Source organism: Procambarus clarkii, chromosome 19 (genome assembly GCF_040958095.1).
Source record: "Procambarus clarkii isolate CNS0578487 chromosome 19, FALCON_Pclarkii_2.0, whole genome shotgun sequence".
NCBI classification, from domain to species: domain Eukaryota; kingdom Metazoa; phylum Arthropoda; class Malacostraca; order Decapoda; family Cambaridae; genus Procambarus; species Procambarus clarkii.
The window spans coordinates 34,928,067-34,948,383 of record NC_091168.1 but is presented as its reverse complement, the minus strand read 5'-3'; the positions used below and the strand labels follow the sequence as shown (position 1 = coordinate 34,948,383).

The following is a 20,317-nucleotide window of genomic DNA, read 5'->3' as shown; positions in this document are numbered from 1 at the left end:
GGGGACAATAAACTATCACTCACAGGATGAATATGAGGGGGACAATAAACTATCACTCACAGGATGAATATGAGGTGGCCAATAAACTACCGCTCACAGGATAGGGTATATTGGGTGCAAAAACTGCTAATATAAGTATATATAACATGCGCTGTGCATATATGGTGCCACCAATAAACTCTAATATTCACCATGCATGTGGCAACCATTCATATACAGTTTAGGTGTAATTTATATACAACTGCATATACTTAATATATGAAACTATATCATTACCGCCACATTTTGGGCTTTGTAAGATTTAATTTATATATCATCTGTGTTAGGATCATAATATTGCACAATTAAATCGTTTAAGACGCTGGAAGTAGAACTTATAACTAGAAACATTAGCTTGTATAAGTATATATATATATTGTATAAGGCTATAGTTTGTATAAAATGAAGAATGTAAATCCCTCAATTCCGTCCCCTCCCCCCATCTATATACCGCTCAATGTATCGACTTGGGAGACACTGACTATATTCTTCACGGGGGTGAAGGTTGTGGAGGGAGGAAATAACAGGGAGATGTACCAAACAATGAAATGATTGTATAAGGGGTGGAGACTGCCATTGCTGGGGGTGGTGGAGAGAGAGAGAGAGGCAGAGGCTCGCCAGGAAGTGTTGGAGAAAATTGCTGGCGGATTGGTCCAGGATATAAGCTGATGGTGGAGTTAATGAATTAAAAGGGCTATTATTAAATAATGAGATGCTTGTAGAGTGAGTGTAGAGAGAGAGAGAGAGAGAGGGAGGGGGGGGGGGAAGAGAGAGTGGAGGAGTGTTGGAGAGAGTGGTGGAGGAGCCGCCGCCCCGCACCTTGGCCGGGCGGCCGCCAGGGGGCTCCAGTGCTCTCTAACCCGTGTTGTTGTCCTTCCCTGCCACAGTAAACAAACACCATTTTCACCCATTTTAACCCATTTGGCGGCTTTAAAACCCCGCCGCGAGCCTCCGAGACCCGCACTGACGGTCAACACCGCCCCACCGACCACAAATTAAGGGCGTAAGATAAACCTGAAGCGAGGAAGAATGGATTAATGCGTACGCGTGTGTGAGACGCCTCCTGGAGTGAGTGACAGTGAGTCAAAAGATTATCCCCCCCCCTCAGCGAGGCACTAATTGTGACCCATGGCCCTCCTGCTGCCACCCATGGCCTCGCAGGCACCCATGGCCCTCCTGCCACCCGCGGCCACCCGCCAGGCATCGTGGTGTGCCCTGGCTGCCTGGCTGTGAATGGCACTCCTCTCTACTGCCAGCCTTCGGTCCCCGGAGCGTCTTGAGGCTTCATCCAGGTGAGATCACCGTCTCCCACGACGCCTGCACTAGTTACCTCTCCCCGCACTAGCTCAGGTCTGTGCTAGGTCTCCCCGCACTAGCTCAGGTCTGTGCTAGGTCTCCCCGCACTAGCTCAGGTCTGTGCTAGGTCTCCCCGCACTAGCTCAGGTCTGTGCTAGGTCTCCCCGCACAAGCTCAGGTCTGTGCTAGGTCTCCCCGCACTAGCTCAGGTCTGTCCTAGGTCTCCCACACTAGCTCAGGTCTGTGCTAGGTCTCCCACACTAGCTCAGGTCTGTGCTAGGTCTCCCCGCACTAGCTCAGGTCTGTCCTAGGTCTCCCACACTAGCTCAGGTCTGTCCTAGGTCTCCCACACTAGCTCAGGTCTGTCCTAGGTCTCCCACACTAGCTCAGGTCTGTGCTAGGTCTCCCACACTAGCTCAGGTCTGTGCTAGGTCTCCCCGCACTAGCTCAGGTCTGTGCTAGGTCTCCCCACACTAGCTCAGGTCTGTGCTAGGTCTCCCCGCACTAGCTCAGGTCTGTCCTAGGTCTCCCACACTAGCTCAGGTCTGTGCTAGGTCTCCCCGCACAAGCTCAGGTCTGTGCTAGGTCTCCCCGCACTAGCTCAGGTCTGTGCTAGGTCTCCCACACAAGCTCAGGTCTGTGCTAGGTCTCCCCGCACTAGCTCAGGGCTGTGCTAGGTCTCCCCGCACTAGCTCAGGGCTGTGCTAGGTCTCCCCGCACTAGCTCAGGTCTGTGCTAGGTCTCCCCGCACAAGCTCAGGTCTGTGCTAGGTCTCCCCGCACTAGCTCAGGGCTGTGCTAGGTCTCCCCGCACTAGCTCAGGGCTGTGCTAGGTCTCCCCGCACTAGCTCAGGTCTGTGCTAGGTCTCCCCGCACTAGCTCAGGTCTGTGCTAGGTCTCCCCGCACTAGCTCAGGTCTGTGCTAGGTCTCCCACACTAGCTCGGGGCTGTGCTAGGTCTCCCACACTAGCTCAGGGCTGTGCTAGGTCTCCCACACTAGCTCAGGTCTGTGCTAGGTCTCCCACACTAGCTCAGGTCTGTGCTAGGTCTCTCACTAGCTCAGGTCTGTGCTAGGTCTCCCCGCACTAGCTCAGGTCTGTGCTAGGTCTCCCACACTAGCTCAGGGCTGTGCTAGGTCTCCCCGCACTAGCTCAGGTCTGTGCTAGGTCTCCCACACAAGCTCAGGTCTGTGCTAGGTCTCCCCGCACTAGCTCAGGTCTGTGCTAGGTATCCCCGCACTAGCTCAGGTCTGTGCTAGGTCTCCCCGCACTAGCTCAGGGCTGTGCTAGGTCTCCCACACTAGCTCAGGTCTGTGCTAGGTCTCCCACACTAGCTCAGGTCTGTGCTAGGTCTCTCTCACTAGCTCAGGTCTGTGCTAGGTCTCCCACACTAGCTCAGGTCTGTACTAGATCTCTCACACTAGCTCAGGTCTGTGCTAGGTCTCCCACACTAGCTCAGGTCTGTGCTAGGTCTCCCACGCTAGCTCAGGTCTGTGCTAGGTCTCCCCACACTAGCTCAGGTCTGTGCTAGATCTCCCCGCACTAGCTCAGGTCTGTGCTAGGTCTCCCACACTAGCTCAGGTCTGTGCTAGGTCTCCCCGCACTAGCTCAGGTCTGTGCTAGGTCTCCCACACTAGCTCAGGTCTGTGCTAGGTCTCTCACACTAGCTCAGGTCTGTGCTAGGTCTCCCACACTAGCTCAGGTCTGTGCTAGGTCTCTCACACTAGCTCAGGTCTGTGCTAGGTCTCTCACACTAGCTCAGGTTTGTGCTAGGTCTCTCACACTAGCTCAGGTCTGTGCTAGGTCTCTCACTAGCTCAGGTCTGTGCTAGGTCTCCCCGCACTAGCTCAGGTCTGTGCTAGGTCTCCCACACTAGCTCAGGGCTGTGCTAGGTCTCCCCGCACTAGCTCAGGTCTGTGCTAGGTCTCCCACACAAGCTCAGGTCTGTGCTAGGTCTCCCCGCACTAGCTCAGGTCTGTGCTAGGTATCCCCGCACTAGCTCAGGTCTGTGCTAGGTCTCCCCGCACTAGCTCAGGGCTGTGCTAGGTCTCCCACACTAGCTCAGGTCTGTGCTAGGTCTCCCACACTAGCTCAGGTCTGTGCTAGGTCTCTCTCACTAGCTCAGGTCTGTGCTAGGTCTCCCACACTAGCTCAGGTCTGTACTAGATCTCTCACACTAGCTCAGGTCTGTGCTAGGTCTCCCACACTAGCTCAGGTCTGTGCTAGGTCTCCCACGCTAGCTCAGGTCTGTGCTAGGTCTCCCCACACTAGCTCAGGTCTGTGCTAGATCTCCCCGCACTAGCTCAGGTCTGTGCTAGGTCTCCCACACTAGCTCAGGTCTGTGCTAGGTCTCCCCGCACTAGCTCAGGTCTGTGCTAGGTCTCCCACACTAGCTCAGGTCTGTGCTAGGTCTCTCACACTAGCTCAGGTCTGTGCTAGGTCTCCCACACTAGCTCAGGTCTGTGCTAGGTCTCTCACACTAGCTCAGGTCTGTGCTAGGTCTCTCACACTAGCTCAGGTTTGTGCTAGGTCTCTCACACTAGCTCAGGTCTGTGCTAGGTCTCCCACACTAGCTCAGGTCTGTGCTAGGTCTCCCACACTAGCTCAGGTTTGTGCTAGGTCTCTCACACTAGCTCAGGTCTGTGCTAGGTCTCCAACACTAGCTCAGGTCTGTGCTAGGTCTCCAACACTAGCTCAGGTCTGTGCTAGGTCTCCCACACTAGCTCAGGTCTGTGCTAGGTCTCCCACACTAGCTCAGGTCTGTGCTAGGTCTCCCCGCACTAGCTCAGGTCTGTATTAGGTCTCCCCACACTAGCTCAGGTCTGTACTAGGTCTCCCACACTAGCTCAGGTCTGTACTAGGTCTCTCACACTAGCTCAGGCCTGTACGAGGTCTCTCACACTAGCTCAGGTCTGTGCTAGGTCTCTCACACTAGCTCAGGTCTGTGCTAGGTCTCCCACACTAGCTCAGGTCTGTGCTAGGTCTCCCACACTAGCTCAGGTCTGTGCTAGGTCTCCCACACTAGCTCAGGTCTGTGCTAGGTCTCCCACACTAGCTCAGGTCTGTGCTAGGTCTCCCACACTAGCTCAGGTCTGTGCTAGGTCTCCCACACTAGCTCAGGTCTGTGCTAGGTCTCCCACACTAGCTCAGGTCTGTGCTAGGTCTCCCACACTAGCTCAGGTCTGTACTAGGTCTCCCACACTAGCTCAGGTCTGTGCTAGGTCTCCCACACTAGCTCAGGTCTGTACTAGGTCTCCCCACACTAGCTCAGGTCTGTGTTAGGTCTCCTGCAGATGCTTAGGTCTCCTGCACATGGTTAGGTCTCCTGCGCAAAGTCTTCCATACTAGGTTAAGTCCTTCACTAAGGCTCCCATGTTAGGCTAGTTCTGGACTTGGTTAGGTCTCTCTCACTAGGTGAAGTCTTCTACTCTAGGTTAGGTTTCCAGCACTAGATTAGGCCTCCCACCTTGTGTTTAGCTTCCACCTTGTGTTTGGTCTCCCAGCCTAGGCTAGGTCTCTCACTCTTAGTTAGACCTCCACACTAGGTTAGGCCTCTCACTCTTAGTTAGACCTCCACACTAGGTTAGGCCTCTCACTCTTAGTTAGACCTCCACACTAGGTTAGGCCTCTCACTCTTAGTTAGACCTCCACACTAGGTTAGGCCTCTCACTCTTAGACCTCCACACTAGGTTAGGCCTCTCACTCATAGTTAGACCCCCACACTAGGTTAGGCCTCCCACCCTGTGTTAGATCTCCCACTGTAGGTTAGGCCTCACACTTAAAAACTCTCAGTAATTTAGATGTTTTATAGAGTGAATTCTAGCAGTAAAGGATCTTTGCATGCTCTCCAGGTCAGCAATTTATCCAGTTTTGAATGATACCCCTGGTTGATACCTGGTTGATGGGGTTCTGGGAGATCTTCTACTCCCCAAGCCCGGCCCGAGGCCAGACTTGACTTGTGAGAGTTTGGTCCACCAGGTCTCCAGGTTGTTATTGTACAATAATAGTCCACTCTAGGGAGCAACTAGATGGACGTTCCACACTAGGTTAGGCCCACCAATATAGATTAGGCCTGCCATATTAGGTTAGGACTGCCAATATAGATTAGGCTTGCCACATTTAGTTAGGTTAGGCCTCCCACGCTAGGTTTGGTTAGACCTTAGGTTTGATAAGACTTGCCACATTAGGTTTTTAGACCTGCCACATTAGGTTTGGTTAGACCTGCCACACAAGGTTTGATAAGACCTGCCACATTAGGTTTGCTTAGACCTGCCACATTAGGTTTGCTTAGACCTGCCACACTAGGTTTGGTTAGACCTGCCACACTAGGTTTGGTTAGACCTGCCACACTAGGTTTGGTTAGACCTGCCACACTAGGTTTGGTTAGACCTGCCACACTAGGTTTGGATAGACCTGCCACACTAGGTTTGGTTAGACCTGCCACACTAGGTTTGGTTAGACCTGCCACACTAGGTTTGGTTAGACTTGCCACATTAGGTTTGGTTAGACCTGCCACATTAGGTTTGGTTATACCTGCCACACTAGGTTTGATAAGACCTACCACATTAGGTTTGGTTAAACCTGCCCCACTAGGTTTGGTTAGACCTGCCCCACTAGGTTTGGTTAGACCTGCCCCACTAGGTTTGGTTAGACCTGCCCCACTAGGTTTGGTTAGACCTGCCCCACTAGGTTTGATAAGACCTGCCACATTAGGTTTGGTTAGACCTACCTCATTAGGTTTGGTTATACCTTCCTCATTAGGTTTGGTTAGACCTGCCACTAGGTTTGATTAGACCTGCCACATTAGGTTTGGTTAGACCTGCCACATTAGGTTTGGTTAGACCTGCCACATTAGGTTTGGTTAGACCTGCCACACTAGGTTTGGTTAGACCTGCCACATTAGGTTTGGTTAGACCTGCCACATTAGGTTTGGTTAGACCTGCCACATTAGGTTTGGTTAGACCTGCCACACTAGGTTTGGTTAGACCTGCCACATTAGGTTTGGTTAGACCTGCCACATTAGGTTTGGTTAGACCTGCCACATTAGGTTTGGTTAGACCTCCCACATTAGGTTTGTTTAGATCTGTCATACTAGGTTTGGTTACCCCTGCCACATTAGGTTTGTATAGACCTGTCACATTAGGTTTGGTTAGACCCACCACATTAGGTTTGGTTAGACCCACCACACTAGGTTTGGTTAGACTTGCCACATTAATTTAATTTAAATTAAGTTTGGTTAGACCTGCCACACTAGGTTTGGTTAGATCTGCCACATTAGGTTTGGTTAGACCTGCCACATTAGGTTTAGTTAGATCTGCCACACTAGGTTTGGTTAGACCTGCCACATTAGGTTTGGTTAGACCTGCCACATTAGGTTTGGTTAGACCTGTCACATTAGGTTTGGTTAGGCGCACCACACTAGGTTTGGTTAGGCCCACCACACTAGGTTTGGTTAGGCCCACCACACTAGGTTTGGTTAGACCCACCACACTAGGTTTGGTTAGACCTGCCACACTAGGTTTGGTTAGACCTGCCACTAGGTTTGGTTAGACCTGCCACACTAGGTTTGGTTAGACCTGTCACATTAGGGTTGGTTAGACCTGTCACATTAGGGTTGGTTATGCCTGCCACACTAGGTTTGGTTAGACCTGCCACACTAGGTTTGGTTAGACCCACTCTAGGTTTAAACCTATCACATTAGGTTTGGTTTGACTTGCCACAGTGGGTTTGGTTATGCCTACCACATTAGGTTTGGTTACGCCTGCCACACTGAGAGGCCTCAGCTTTGAGGACAGGTTGAGATAACCCAGCCTCACATTCTGAAGAGAAGACATAGAGAGGGGACATGATAACTCCATACAAGTTCTTGAGGGGAAATAGAGAAAGTGGATAAAGGAAGCGCATTTAAATTAAACAGAATTAGGACAAAGGGGACTTGGTGAGCAATGGAGTCGAAGAGACGGGGGGGGGGGGGGGGTGAGTGGGGGTGTGGGGGGGGGGGGTCACTTCCAATAGGTTTGGAAGTGACTATTTGCAAGTTCCCAATAGTCACTAATAGGTAAGCACTAATAGGTCTAGTTTGGTCTGTCACACCAGGCTTGTTTAGGCCTGAAACACTAGGGTTTTGGATAGACCAGACACTTTAGGCTTGGCTAGGCATGTCGTACTGTTTGGTTTTGCCAGTGTCACAATATGTTGGGTCTGTTGCAGAAGGTTTGGTCAGGTATGTTATATTTTTATTAGGCCTTATACTATGGTTAGGCCAGTTGTAGTATGTTTGATTACCCCCTTATTGAGTTATGTTTGGTTAGGCCTGTTGCACTGGATTTGGTTTTGCCTGCCATATTAGGTTAAGCCTCTCACAATAGGGTTTAGTTTGCTACAATACTTTAGGCCTACCACACTAGGTTATGTCTGCCAAACTAAGTTAGGTTAGACATGTCACACCAGGTTAGACCAGCACCACCAAATTTGATTGTTGGCCACATAAGGTTTGGTTAGGCTTGTCACACTAACTTTGGTTAGACCTACCAAACTATTTTTGGTTATGACTGCCACTAGGATAGGCCTGCCACACTTGGTTTGGTTAGGTCTGTCACACTAGGTTTCGTTTTCGTGATGAGAGAGGGAAGGGAATTATCAGGGGAAATTGCCAAGCCATTACCGCTATATAGCACTTGGAAGGGATAAGGATTTGGGCTGGAACGGAGGGAAGGAATGGTGCCCAACCACTTGGACGGTCGGGGATTGAACGCCGACCTGCATGAAGCGAGACCGTCGTCTTACCGTCCAGTCCAAGTGGTGTAGATGGTGAGTGTCGTTCTTGGTACGGTGAAGGGTGGGAGCGTGGAGGGGTTGTGTAGGTTTGGTTATGCCGGCCATGCTTGGTTTGGCTCGGCCTACCACATTGGTAAAGTCTCTCACTAAGGTAGGTCTTGCAAACCAGATATACATAGGCCTGCCGCACTCTGTTTGGTTAGGCCAACCACAATTTGTCCTGCCATACTAAGGTTCTGTTAGGATTGCCCACTTGGTTATGTTAGGCTTGCTAGACTAGATCAGGTCTCCCAAAGCAGGTTATTCCTTCTGACTAGGTTAGGCCTACCTTACATTGGGTGTTGTTAGGCCTATCTTACAATGGGTGTGGTTAGCCCTATCACACGATGGGTGTGGTTAGGCCTATCTCACATTGGGTGTGGCTAGGCCTATCTCACATTGGGTGTGGCTAGGCCTATCCCACGTTAGGTGTGGTTAGGCCTATCTCACATTGGGTGTGGTTAGGCCTATCCCACGTTAGGTGTGGTTAGGCCTATCTCACATTGGGTGTGGTTAGGCCTATCCCACGTTAGGTGTGGTTAGGCCTCTCCCATGATAGGTATCCCACAATATAATATCTATATAGTATCCTATAAAGCTCAGTAGGCTCAGGAACCTGTATACCAGTAGATTGACAATTGACAGACGGGACCAAAGAGCCGAAGCTCAATCCCCGCAAGCACAACTAGGTGAGTACAATAGGTTAAGCCTCTCCCACAGTAGGTTAAGCCTCTCCCACAGTAGGTTAAGCCTCTCCCACAGTAGGATAAGCCTCTCCCACAGTAGGTTAAGCCTCTCCCACAGTAGGTTAAGCCTCTCCCACAGTAGGTTAAGCCTCTCCCACAGTAGGTTAAGCCTCTCCCACAGTAGGTTAAGCCTCTCCCACAGTAGGTTAAGCCTCTCCCACAGTAGGTTAAGCCTCTCCCACAGTAAGTTAAGCCTCTCCCACAGTAGGTTTAGCCTCTCCCACAGTAAGTTAAGCCTCTCCCACAGTAGGTTCAGCCTCTCCCACAGTAGGTTTAGCCTCTCCCACAATAGGTTAAGCCTCTCCCACAGTTGGTTAAGCCTCTCCCACAGTAGGTTAAGCTTCTCCCACAGTAGGTTAAGCCTCTCCCACAGTAGGTTTAGCCTCCCACAATAGGTTAAGCCTCTCCCACAGTAGGTTAAGCCTCTCCCACAGTAGGTTTAGCCTCTCCCACAGTAGGTTTAGCCTCTCCCACAGTAGGGTAAGCCTCTCCCACAGTAGGTTAAGCCTCTCCCACAGTAGGTTAAGCCTCTCCCACAGTAGGTTCAGCCTCTCCCACAGTAGGTTCAGCCTCTCCCACAGTAGGTTAAGCCTCTCCCACAGTGGGTTAAGCCTCTCCCACAGTAGGTTTAGCCTCTCCCACAGTAGGGTAAGCCTCTCCCACAGTAGGTTTAGCCTCCCACAATAGGTTAAGCCTCTCCCACAGTAGGTTAAGCCTCTCCCACAGTAGGTTAAGCCTCTCCCATAATAGGTTTAGCCTCTCCCACAGTAGGGTAAGCCTCTCCCACAATAGGTTAAGCCTCTCCCACAGTAGGTTTAGCCTCTCCCACAGTAGGGTAAGCCTCTCCCACAGTAGGTTAAGCCTCTCCCACAGTAGGTTAAGCCTCTCCCACAGTAGGTTAAGCCTCTCCCACAGTAGGTTCAGCCTCTCCCACAGTAGGTTCAGTCTCCCACAGTAGGGTAAGCCTCTCCCACAGTAGCTACCTACCTACCTACCTTGAGGTGCTTCCGGGGCTTAGTGTCCCCGCGGCCCGGTCGTCGACCAGGCCTCCTGGTTGCTGGACTGATCAACCAGGCTGTTAGACGCGGCTGCTCGCAGCCTGACGTATGAGTCACAGCCTGGTTGATCAGGTATCCTTTGGAGGTGCTTATCCAGTTCCAGTAGGTTTAGCCTCTCCCACAGTAGGTTTAGCCTCTCCCACAGTAGGTTTAGCCTCTCCCACAGTAGGTTTAGCTTCTCCCACAGTAGGTTTAGCCTCTCCCACAGTAGGTTTAGCCTCTCCCACAGTAGGTTTAGCCTCTCCCACAGTAGGTTTAGCCTCTCCCACAGTAGGTTTAGCCTCTCCCACAGTAGGTTTAGCCTCTCCCACAGTAGGTTAAGCCTCTCCCACAGTAGGTTAAGCCTCCCGCAGTAGGTTAAGCCTCTCCCACAGTAGGTTTAGCCTCTCCCATAGTAGGTTCAGCCTCTCCCACAGTAAGTTTAGCCTCTCCCACAATAGGTTAAGCCTCTCCCACAATAGGTTAAGCCTCTCCCACAGTAGGTTCAGCCTCTCCCACAGTAGGTTAAGCCTCTCCCACAGTAGGTTAAGCCTCTCCCTCAATAGGTTAGGCCTATTCCATTAGACTTGGTTCGACCTTCCACTCCAGGTTATATTCTATTTTTTCCCACAAATGATTAGGTTAGCCCTGTTATACTAAGTGAGGTTTGCCACAGTAGGTTAGGTTGAAACCACAATTGGTTATGCCTCAGTAGGTTAGGCATACCACAATAGGTTAAACCTATCACACTAGATTATGCCTACCCAAGCCATCGGCCTGTTTAGATAGTGCTCATAGTGACGATGTTGTTAACTGTTAATCGCTTGGTTAAATCTAAATCATAGAGCACACCATAAACCTGTACTCCTCTGAACGGCCACTATTTACAGAGGTTTCCACAGGAATATTACAGCCCCGCTCCTGTGCCAGTTAAGTCCACTACGGGCTCACCATAGCCCGTGCTACTTGGAACTGTTTGTTCCTGGTAGCTGAATCTTAAAGAACAACAGCAGCAGGAATATTAACCGGCGGCTCACTTACCTATCCGTTGTTGGTTCCGTAAATGAGTTTGGCCGGAAATAAATAGGTCAAAATGTCATATGACAGATTATAGAGAGGACGGGAGGGGATCCCACAAGCAAACACAATTCATACACGGCCTAATAGATTATGAGGAGATAGGCCTACCCTGGGAAGGCAGGCTTGAATATAAGAATTAAGTGCGTTGGTCTTGACATAAGATAACTGGACTAGCAGGCGATTGGACAATGGATTAGGAAGGTAACGGCCATGCCTTACCGAGCAGCAACACCTTACCTCAAGTTCAAGTACGTTTATTGAGTATAAAATACATCTCAAAGGGATAGAGTAGCTTAGGCCATTTCTATCCCCTGCCACCTTACCTTACCTCTCTTGCAACCTGACTAATACAAGGTCGGCGGGATAGAATTACGGGCTCACCATAGCCCGTGCTTCTTGGAACTTTTTGTTCCAAGTAGCGAATCTTAAACAACAAAAGGGATATAATTATTTTAGTGGCTATTTATGCTCGTGCCACCTCTTGGGGTGGCTTAATCTTCATCAATCATCATCATCACAGAATTATTTACTCCACCAGTCTATCGTCTACCGGCAACTCCCAGGTCAATATTACTCAATTATTATTATAGTTTTAGTTCCACATTCCTTGTCTGGTATCACTCGTGGCTCAGTACATGCACCGAGAGTATATATCTTAAGAAAAATATACTCTTTAAGGAGTATATATGTCTACTTCAGGACTAGAGTATGTTATCATGTTGGTCATTATAGTTAGGTTAATGGCTGGGAAGGAACATTATTGACGACTGTGTAATGTAAGTCATCAATCATCTTTGGGGTCTCCAACCATTTCCGAAGATCGAAATCTTCACGTTGAGCTCCATATATCATGGGAACCAGTGAGCCTTAACAGTTAATGTGTCCGTTGAGGTCCCGACGATACGGCGTTTGTCGCGCCGGTAATTGGAAACCTTATTGACAACTGAAACTCTCATTACAAAATAAAGAAACGACCACACAGAGACGCGGCTAACCATAGCCCGTGCTACTCATCCCGCTCCTGTGCCAGGTAAGTCCACTACGGGCTCACCATAGCCCGTGCTACTTGGAACTTATGTTCTGAGTAGCTGAATCTAAAACAACAACAATACGTTTCGGTCCGACCTGGACCATTATCAAGTGTCATATCTTTTCATTCACGTTGTTGTATTCACCTAGTTGTGCTTGTAGGGGTTGAGCTCTGGCTCTTTGGTCCCACCTCTCGACCGTCAATCAACAGTACAGATTCCTGAGCTCCTTTGTGACTCATCGTCAGACACATTATTCTTCCAAGATGTCTTCCAGCTTGTCAACCTAAACCTTGGGGGATCTGAGATCTGCCGGAAAGAATTTATTATTTATTAATTAAAGCATCTTTATGTTGACATATAACAATTTGTTTTCCATATGATTCTCCTAAGTATCGTGCGTATCTACAATTATTTGTTAATGGTTATTTGTTTCTACTATATTAGCATATCATTGTGGTGTATATGGACATGTTCCCGTGATTCGTTGGACATGTTTTATTGAACGATGCAGGAAACATTGTTGCTGTTTTATATTTTAAACTGGCAAACTTCCCAAAATGGCAAATGTGTCCCTAAGCTTGCCATTCTAGGTTAGCTCTCTCGCTACTAATTTTGATTAGGATAATATTGCTATGATAGCCTAGGTTAGGCCCAGGCCTAAACGAGGCCCCAATAGGTTATGCCTACCACACTAGGTTTGGTTGGTCTAGGCAGCCCAACTAAGTTTAAGCTTCCCAACCTAGGTAATCCTATGCCTGCTGCCTCCACTTAGGCTTACTGTGCTAGGTTAGGTTAGGGCCACTACACCAGGTTATGACTGGTGTAAGGTGATTGGTTTTTTTTACCTAATTAATTAATAATAGGAGTTCTATACAGGCCATCAGGAAGGCATGCTTGGTAAAGTGGAAATGGGGCAATTTTGTTATACTGTACAAGGATGAAAGGAAGGTTATTGCACTGGGAAAAATATAGAAATAACATTGTATTAGAGGATAATAGAGTTGAAATAGACAGATCATTGTACCAAGGCATATAAACAAATGTCAATATACCAGGGACAATAAAAGTTATTATATCAGAGAAAATATAGAAAAGTTATGGTAGCAGAGAAAGCAAATGAAGATAGGTCATTGTAGCTGAGAAAATAAATATAGAAAGGCCATTGTATGAGGGAAAATCAATGCAAGAGTGGGAAATGAGATCGTGGCAGGTGATGTGGGCGGAAGGGAAGTGACACGTTCAAACACTACGCTGTTTGTTGTGGAATTTTCTTCAATGTGTTTAGTTTTTTGGCAAATATCTCCTTTGAATGTCTATTAATCTATAAATAAGCCTGGAGAAGGATTATTGATCAATTATGTTACAGTGGAGGAATAATGACAGTAGTGAATGTCAGTGGGAATAAAAATGTTGCAGAAGCAAAGGAGAGGTGGGGGGGGGGGGGCAGGGAGGTCCAGGGCCATTGTAACAGCATTATGGGCCCCTGGGCAAACTAGTGTGCTGGGGCCCCTACGACAACCACTCACAGGAATAAAAAGTAAATGGTCAGTGATATTAAACATATATTTATTTTATGTACTTCAACAAAACTGGTGTTAAAACATTAAAAACATGGTGTTAAACAACAATTAATCAACATGATAAATATTTAAACAATACACAAGGCTTGAAAAACACAATAATACTCAGTACGCTACACAGATTAGATGACACAGTATGAAATTACAGGTACTACAAACTTTTTATTATAACAAGCATTTGTGACATTTCTTTTCAGAGAATGGTTTTGTCATTGGCTTGAAGTCAATGGTTTTCCATGTACATGAGTGAAAGCCAGTTCAAACGATGCTGCCCCATTGTGCTACGAAGCAGTCTTTTTTTTTTTTTTATAAGTTTCAGTCTTGAAAGAGAATGTTCTCCTGTACAGTTGGTCTCCATCATGCACATGAACACTCTTAGTGCAATTTCAACATTCGGGAATACAGATTTCAAATTTGTCCAAAATTATTTTTTTGTATGTGCAGGGAGAGAGTCACAGTTTTCATTAAGAGCTGTGTAGTGTTTGAGATGCTCACATTCATTTAAAAGGTCATCATAATTCAGGTCTTTGTAATACATATTAGCCGGATGTTTACACTTTTCCTTTAGTGCATCAGAAGCAATGGTTTTCAATTCACTGAAAAAAGAAAACAGATTTCCAATCTGTGAATAAGCCTCTGCTCATTTTGTCAGTTTAAAGATTAGTGCGTTCAGAATAGGGAGGAAAGTTTCCACTTTGAATTTTTCGGTTTTAATGAGAAGTACCTCATCTGCTGATCCATCATATCTACTAAGACGTACAATTCGTTTTCGTTCCTGTTTTTCCCCATAACTGTAATCTGTATCTTGACACATTCCCCTGGCTTTGAATTCATATTCACTAAATTGTGAATTTTTCTAAATCTGGGATTTGTAAAAATCCCAGATCACTTATTATATAAATGTGCTTGTAACAAGACCTAAATATTTAAGCATTCTGCTTCCATGATGAACTCGTCCTATGCTCGTGGTGCTCATCGGGCCCATGTGGTAAGGAGGCTCTGGAGGGGGCACAGAGAGAGACGAGGAAGCCAAAATTGAAAAATAAGTTAAATTGTAGGATAAGCATTGAGCTATTTTGAAAGCGGTATTATCTAGAACTAGGAGTATGTGATTGATAAGGGTAACATGTTATAGTATTAGTAGTATTAGGTATCCTCTGTACAGATAGGCCTACCTTGTAGATTGTGCAGAAATAATAATGTTTATATTCTGTGTTGTATTATCTTGAAGACATTTATCCGATAGGCATATTCCTTCCACCATTTCCCAGACACCTAGCACTACTACTACAAATAGCTATCATAACTACTACAACTACAACCACTATAGCCACCACTACAGCTACCACTCCTATAACCACCACAAGTCTCTTCAGTAGTATAGTGGGAATATCAATTGAAATAAAAATATTGATTGTGGTTAAATCTAGTAGGGGAAGAAGCTGATAAGAAATTGGAAAAATAGTTAAGTGAAAATCTATGTAAATATCAACTGGAGAGAAAAGTGTTGAGAAAATAAAACATCTACCTTTCCTTTCCTTTTGGTGATTCTGAGGATTAACATCCCTGTGGCCCGGTCTCTGATCAGGCCTTCTGGTTGGTAGTCTAGGGAAGTCTTCTCAAGTCTTATTCAAGGCTTGGTGCCTTCTTTTGATGATTACATATTTACTTTTGTTCAAGTTAAGTGAGGTATTGGAACAATGGTGAGAGTACATTATTTCAAAAGAGCTAATGTAATGAGGTAATGGTCGTGTATGTGAATAGGCAGAAAAGACAATGCCCTGGTCCAAGGTTGAGGGAAGTTGAAAATTAATGTTGAAATGGTAAGGAAAGTATCCATTTTAGTTTAGCCTATTATTGCTCTTTGCTTGGGTGGTACAGAACTACTCCCAAACCTTACTACAGGTAAGTACAGGTCAAGTTCATGAAAGTGTTAGAATTAATCTAGAGAAAATATGGATATAGTCACCTTGAGGTGATTTTCGGGTTCAGCGACCCTGAGGCCCTGTCGTCGACCAAGCCTCTTCGTTGCTGGCCTGGTCAACCAGGCTGTTGGACACAGCTGCTCGCAGCCTGACGTACGAGTCACAGCCTGGTTGATTAGGTATCCTTTGGAAGTGTTTGTCAAGTTCTCTCTTGAACACTGTGAGGGGTTGGCCAGTTATGCCCCTTATGTGTAGTGGAAGAGTGTTGAACAGTCTCGGGCCTCTGATGTTGATAGAGTTCTCTCTCAGAGTACCTGTTGCGCCTCTGCTCTTCAACAGGGGTATTTTGCACATCCTGCCATGCCTTCTGGTCGCATGTAGTGTTATTTGTGTGTGCAGGTTTGGGATCAGCCCCTCTACTATTTTCCATGTGTAAATTGTTATGTATCTCCTGCCTGCACTCAAGAGAATTCAGATTCACTACAAGCAACAGCCTGTTGGACCAAGCTCTCACAAGTCAAGCCTGGCCTCGGGCCGGGCTTGGGGAGTAGAAAAACTCCCAGAACGGAATCAAGCAGGTATCGAGCAGAGTTAGGCTCTTTAGTCGGTCCCAATAGTTTAGATATTTTACTGAGTGGATTCTAGCCGTAAAGGATCTCTGCACGCTCTCCAGGTTAGCAATTTTGCCAGCTTTGAAAGGGGCTGTCATTGTGCAGCAGTATTCCACCCTAGAGAGCACTAGCGTCTTGAAAAGTATCATCATTGGTATAGCATCTCTAGTGTTCTTGTTATCCAACCTGTCATTTTTCTTGCAGTTGTGACGACTACTTTATTGTGTTCTTTAAAGGTAAGGTCTTCCGACATCAGTACACCCAAATCCTTTACATTGCCTTTCCTTTCTATGTTATGATTTGACTGCGTGGTTTCCGTTTTGTGGTACGTGGTTTCCGTTTTTATATTTTTATTTTTTCTGTAGTGCATGGGCTGAAACTTATCTTCGTTAAACACCATATTATTTTCTGTAGCCCATAGAAAGACCTGATTTACATCTGATAGGAGGTTTGCCATGTCCTCTGTTGTCTAATCTCATAAAAATCCTAGTGTCATCTGCAAAGGATGATACAGTACTATAGGTACTGTATCATCTTACAAGCAGAACTTATTGCGGAAGGAGGAAAGAATCGAGGCAATTACAGAAGCACCATACTGTCCCCCGAGCTCAAAGCGGCAGCTAAGAGCCTTCGTGAGAACAAGGAGATAGTCGTCAGAAGAAATGGAAGAAAGATATGGAAGAAAAGATCAGAAGATATGGAAGAAAATGCAGAATAGAACCAGTGAAGAGCAGAGGTGCCATAGGCACAATCAGAGAACACTGTATAAACATCAGAGGTCCGCGGTTGTTCAACGTCCTCCCAGCAAGCATAAGAAATATTGCCGGAACAACCGTGGACATCTTCAAGAGGAAACTAGATTTATTCCTCCAAGGAGTGCCGGACCAACCAGGCTGTGGTGGGTATGTGGGCCTGCGGGCCGCTCCAAGCAACAGCCTAGTGGACCAAACTCTCATAAGTCAAGCCTGGCCTCAGGCCGGGCTTGGGGAGTAGAAGAACTCCCAGAACCCCAGAACCCCATCAACCAGGTATCAACCAGGTTGTGTCCTTGTCTATGTCTGATATGAGGATGAGAAAAAGTACTGGAGCAAGGACAGTACCCTGGGGGACTGAGCTCTTTAGATGGGGGACCATCTCTGAGCTGATGGTCCAGATTTTATTTTGTTGACTATTACATACTGGGTTCTGTTAGTCAGGAAATTGTAGATCCATCTGCCTATTTTTCCGATAATTTCTTTTGAACGCATCTTATGTGCAATAACACCATGGTCACATTTGTCGAAAGCTTTTGCAAAATCTGTGTAAATTACATCAGCGTTTTGTTTGTCTTCCATGGCATCTAATGCCATGTCATAGTGGTCCAGCAACTGTGATAGGCAAGAGCGCCCTGTTCTGAAGCCATGTTGTCCGCGGTTATGGAGATGCTGTGATTCCATGCATTTTGTGATCTTACGTCTTAGCGCGCACTCAAAGATTTTATGATGTGCGATGTTAGTGTTATCAGTCTGTAATTTTTTGCGTCTGCCATATTTCCTCCTTTATGGAGTGGCACTATCTTTGCTGTTTTTAATAGGTCAGGGATAATGGCAGTATCTAGGCTTTGTCTCCAAAGAATGTGAAGGGCCTGCGACAGTGGTTTTTACAGTTCTTGATGAATATAGTGTTCCAAGATTCAGGGCCTGGTGCCAAGTGCATAGGCATACTGTCTATGGCTTCTTCAAAATTCAGTAGGGATAGGGTGACATCTGGTGTATGATTTGATGTTGGTATCATATCCATGAAAAATTCATTTGGGTTATCAGTCTTCAGTGTGTTTAGTGGCTCACTGAAAACAGTTGTATTGATTCATCAGTACAGTGGTACCTCGGAACACGAGTGTCCCTGTATGCAAGTTTTTCGGAATACGAGCCGGATTTCCTCGGAAAATGTGTCTCGGAAGGTGAGGGTTACCTCTGAACGCGAGTTTGTTGATACGCGTTCAGGCCGACTAGCGCATGGTGGTACGGCAATTGTCGCCCCTCCGCCCCTCAGTTTACCATTGTCTCCCGCCCAGTGACTATCCCTCCTGAATTCTTCACAAGGATTTACAGTTTTATGTCGTTTTTTTGGTCATTTGAGCATAAAAGTTGTTATTATATATCTCGCCATGGGTCTCAAGAAAGCCATTGGTAAGGTTCAACCTAAGAAAATAGCTGTGAGTAGAGACAGTAGAGGATGTCCCTTCTTGATTAAGAAAATGTGTGAAGTATGGGAAGAACTGCAAAGTTCTGTTGAAAAAACTCACCCAGATAAAGCTGTAGCAGGCCGTTGCATTGACCTTTTAAATGACAATGTGATGTCTTACTACAGACAAGTGTTAAAATGTAGGGAAAAACAAGTGTCTTTAGACAGATTCTTAGTAAGACAAACAAGTCCTAGTGGTATGCAGGCAAAATGTGCCAGAGTGTGCTCACCAGTGAAGTCCTCACTGCCTGATGAGATAATGGAAGGGGACTCCCCTTCCAATCAGTAACTCCTCTCCTCCCCCCTCCTCACCATCTTCCATACGCCTACAGCATTCAACAGCAAGGTAAGTAATAGCTTGAACATAGTTTTGTAGGTTTATTTAGATGAATTAGGTATAAAAATTGTTTGATGTGGGGTTTTTGGGGTAGTCAGGAACAGATTAATTCATTTCCTATTGTTTCTTATGGAGAAATTAGCTTCGGAATGCGAGTTTTCGGAATACGAGTCGTCTCCAGGAACAGATTAAACTCTTAAACTGAGGTACCCCTGTATTTCGCTCATTGCTTTGTTGTCATCTGTGAAAGTTCCATCTCCCTTTCGCAGGGGCTCGATACTAGATGTGGTTCTTTATCTTGATTTTGCATAGCAGGAAAAAATATTTCAGAGTTCTCTCTATTTCACTGATGGCCTTTTGCTCTTTTTGCCTTTCCTGGGTTTTGTATGATTCTTGTAGCTTTAGTTCAATTGTTTCTATTTCTCTACCTAACCTTCTTCACCGTTCTTGAGATTTCTGTGAAATCGTGGTTTATTTGCTCCAAAATGCCAAAAATGGACATACAGTAATTTGAAATGAAATCAGCTCATGAAAGTGATGGACTATCCCGTTTTCTGTTTGAGTCCTCTGGCTTTCTCGGTAAGGTTAGGAGAGGAAACATTCAATTAATGTTTTTTATGACGTTTTGAAACTTTAGGAGAATTTCCTACCCTCCTAGGGAGCCGGTCGGCTGAGCGGACAGCACGCTGGACTTGTGATCCTGTGGTCCTGGGTTCGATCCCAGGTGCCAGCGAGAAACAATGGGCAGAGTTCCTTTCACCCTATGCCCCTGTTACCTAGCAGTAAAATAGGTACCTGGGGTGTTAGTCAGCTGTCACAGAATGCTTCCTGGGGGTGGAGGCCTGGTCGAGGACTGGGCTGCAGGGCCATTAAAAAAAAGCCCCGAAATCATCTCAAGATAACCTATAACCTCCTAACCTACCAGAGGACCCTTACCTTACTGTTTTAGAAAAAAAAAATCCAAAATTTATTTTAAATTTTCTTTACATTCAAATTACGTTCATTTATGGCCATACGGGCAAACGACCAAATTCAGACGTAATTTGTAAGAGGACTGGTTGGTTGATTACCACCGATTCACATTGACAGCCGTAGGAATTATGTATAACCAACGGCCTGGTTGACCAGTCCATCAATGAAGAGGCCTGGTCGAGGACTGGGCCGTGGGGACGCTAAGCCCCGAAACCATCTCGAGGTAACCTCAAGGTAAGGTACTGTACTGGGGACCAAAACCAGGCCTCTCCTCACATAGAGAGACAGGGAACACAGGATTGTTACAATCGCCAACATACGAGTCTTAAATACTCATCCTTCATCTAAGAAAGACAGAAATGAGAAACAATTAACATTTAGTGGGCCGGTTAGAGGCTTAGGGCCCATATGGGAATATCCCTATCAAAAAAAAAAAACTGTAGGTGTTCAGTCATAACTAAGAGAGTTCGAGCTTGTTTTTAAGTCATCGTTTGGTTGCCTGTATTGCTTCGCTTACTTTCTAGATGTTTTGGTTAGGATGATCGTAACAATTCCCAGCTCCTTTTGCTTCAATGAGGTGGGGGGGTAGGGGTAAGATTCTAGCTCTGTTCCCTGATAAGCCATAC

General features: G+C 46.6%; 1 protein-coding gene across 5 annotated transcripts in view; it reads left to right on the top strand.

Annotated features, from left to right (window-relative positions):
• Positions 1-840: 840 nt before the first annotated feature.
• Ptp69D (Protein tyrosine phosphatase 69D) overlaps positions 841-20,317 on the top strand; it is a 107,777-nt gene continuing 88,300 nt past the window's right edge. For 4 of the 5 annotated variants that reach the window (XR_011229127.1, XR_011229126.1, XR_011229125.1 and 1 more), the window contains exon 1: positions 841-1,331. The gene's annotated coding sequence lies outside the window, so the exon portion shown is untranslated. The remainder of the gene's footprint in view (positions 1,332-20,317) is intronic. The other variant, XM_045741118.2, reaches the window with a different exon arrangement.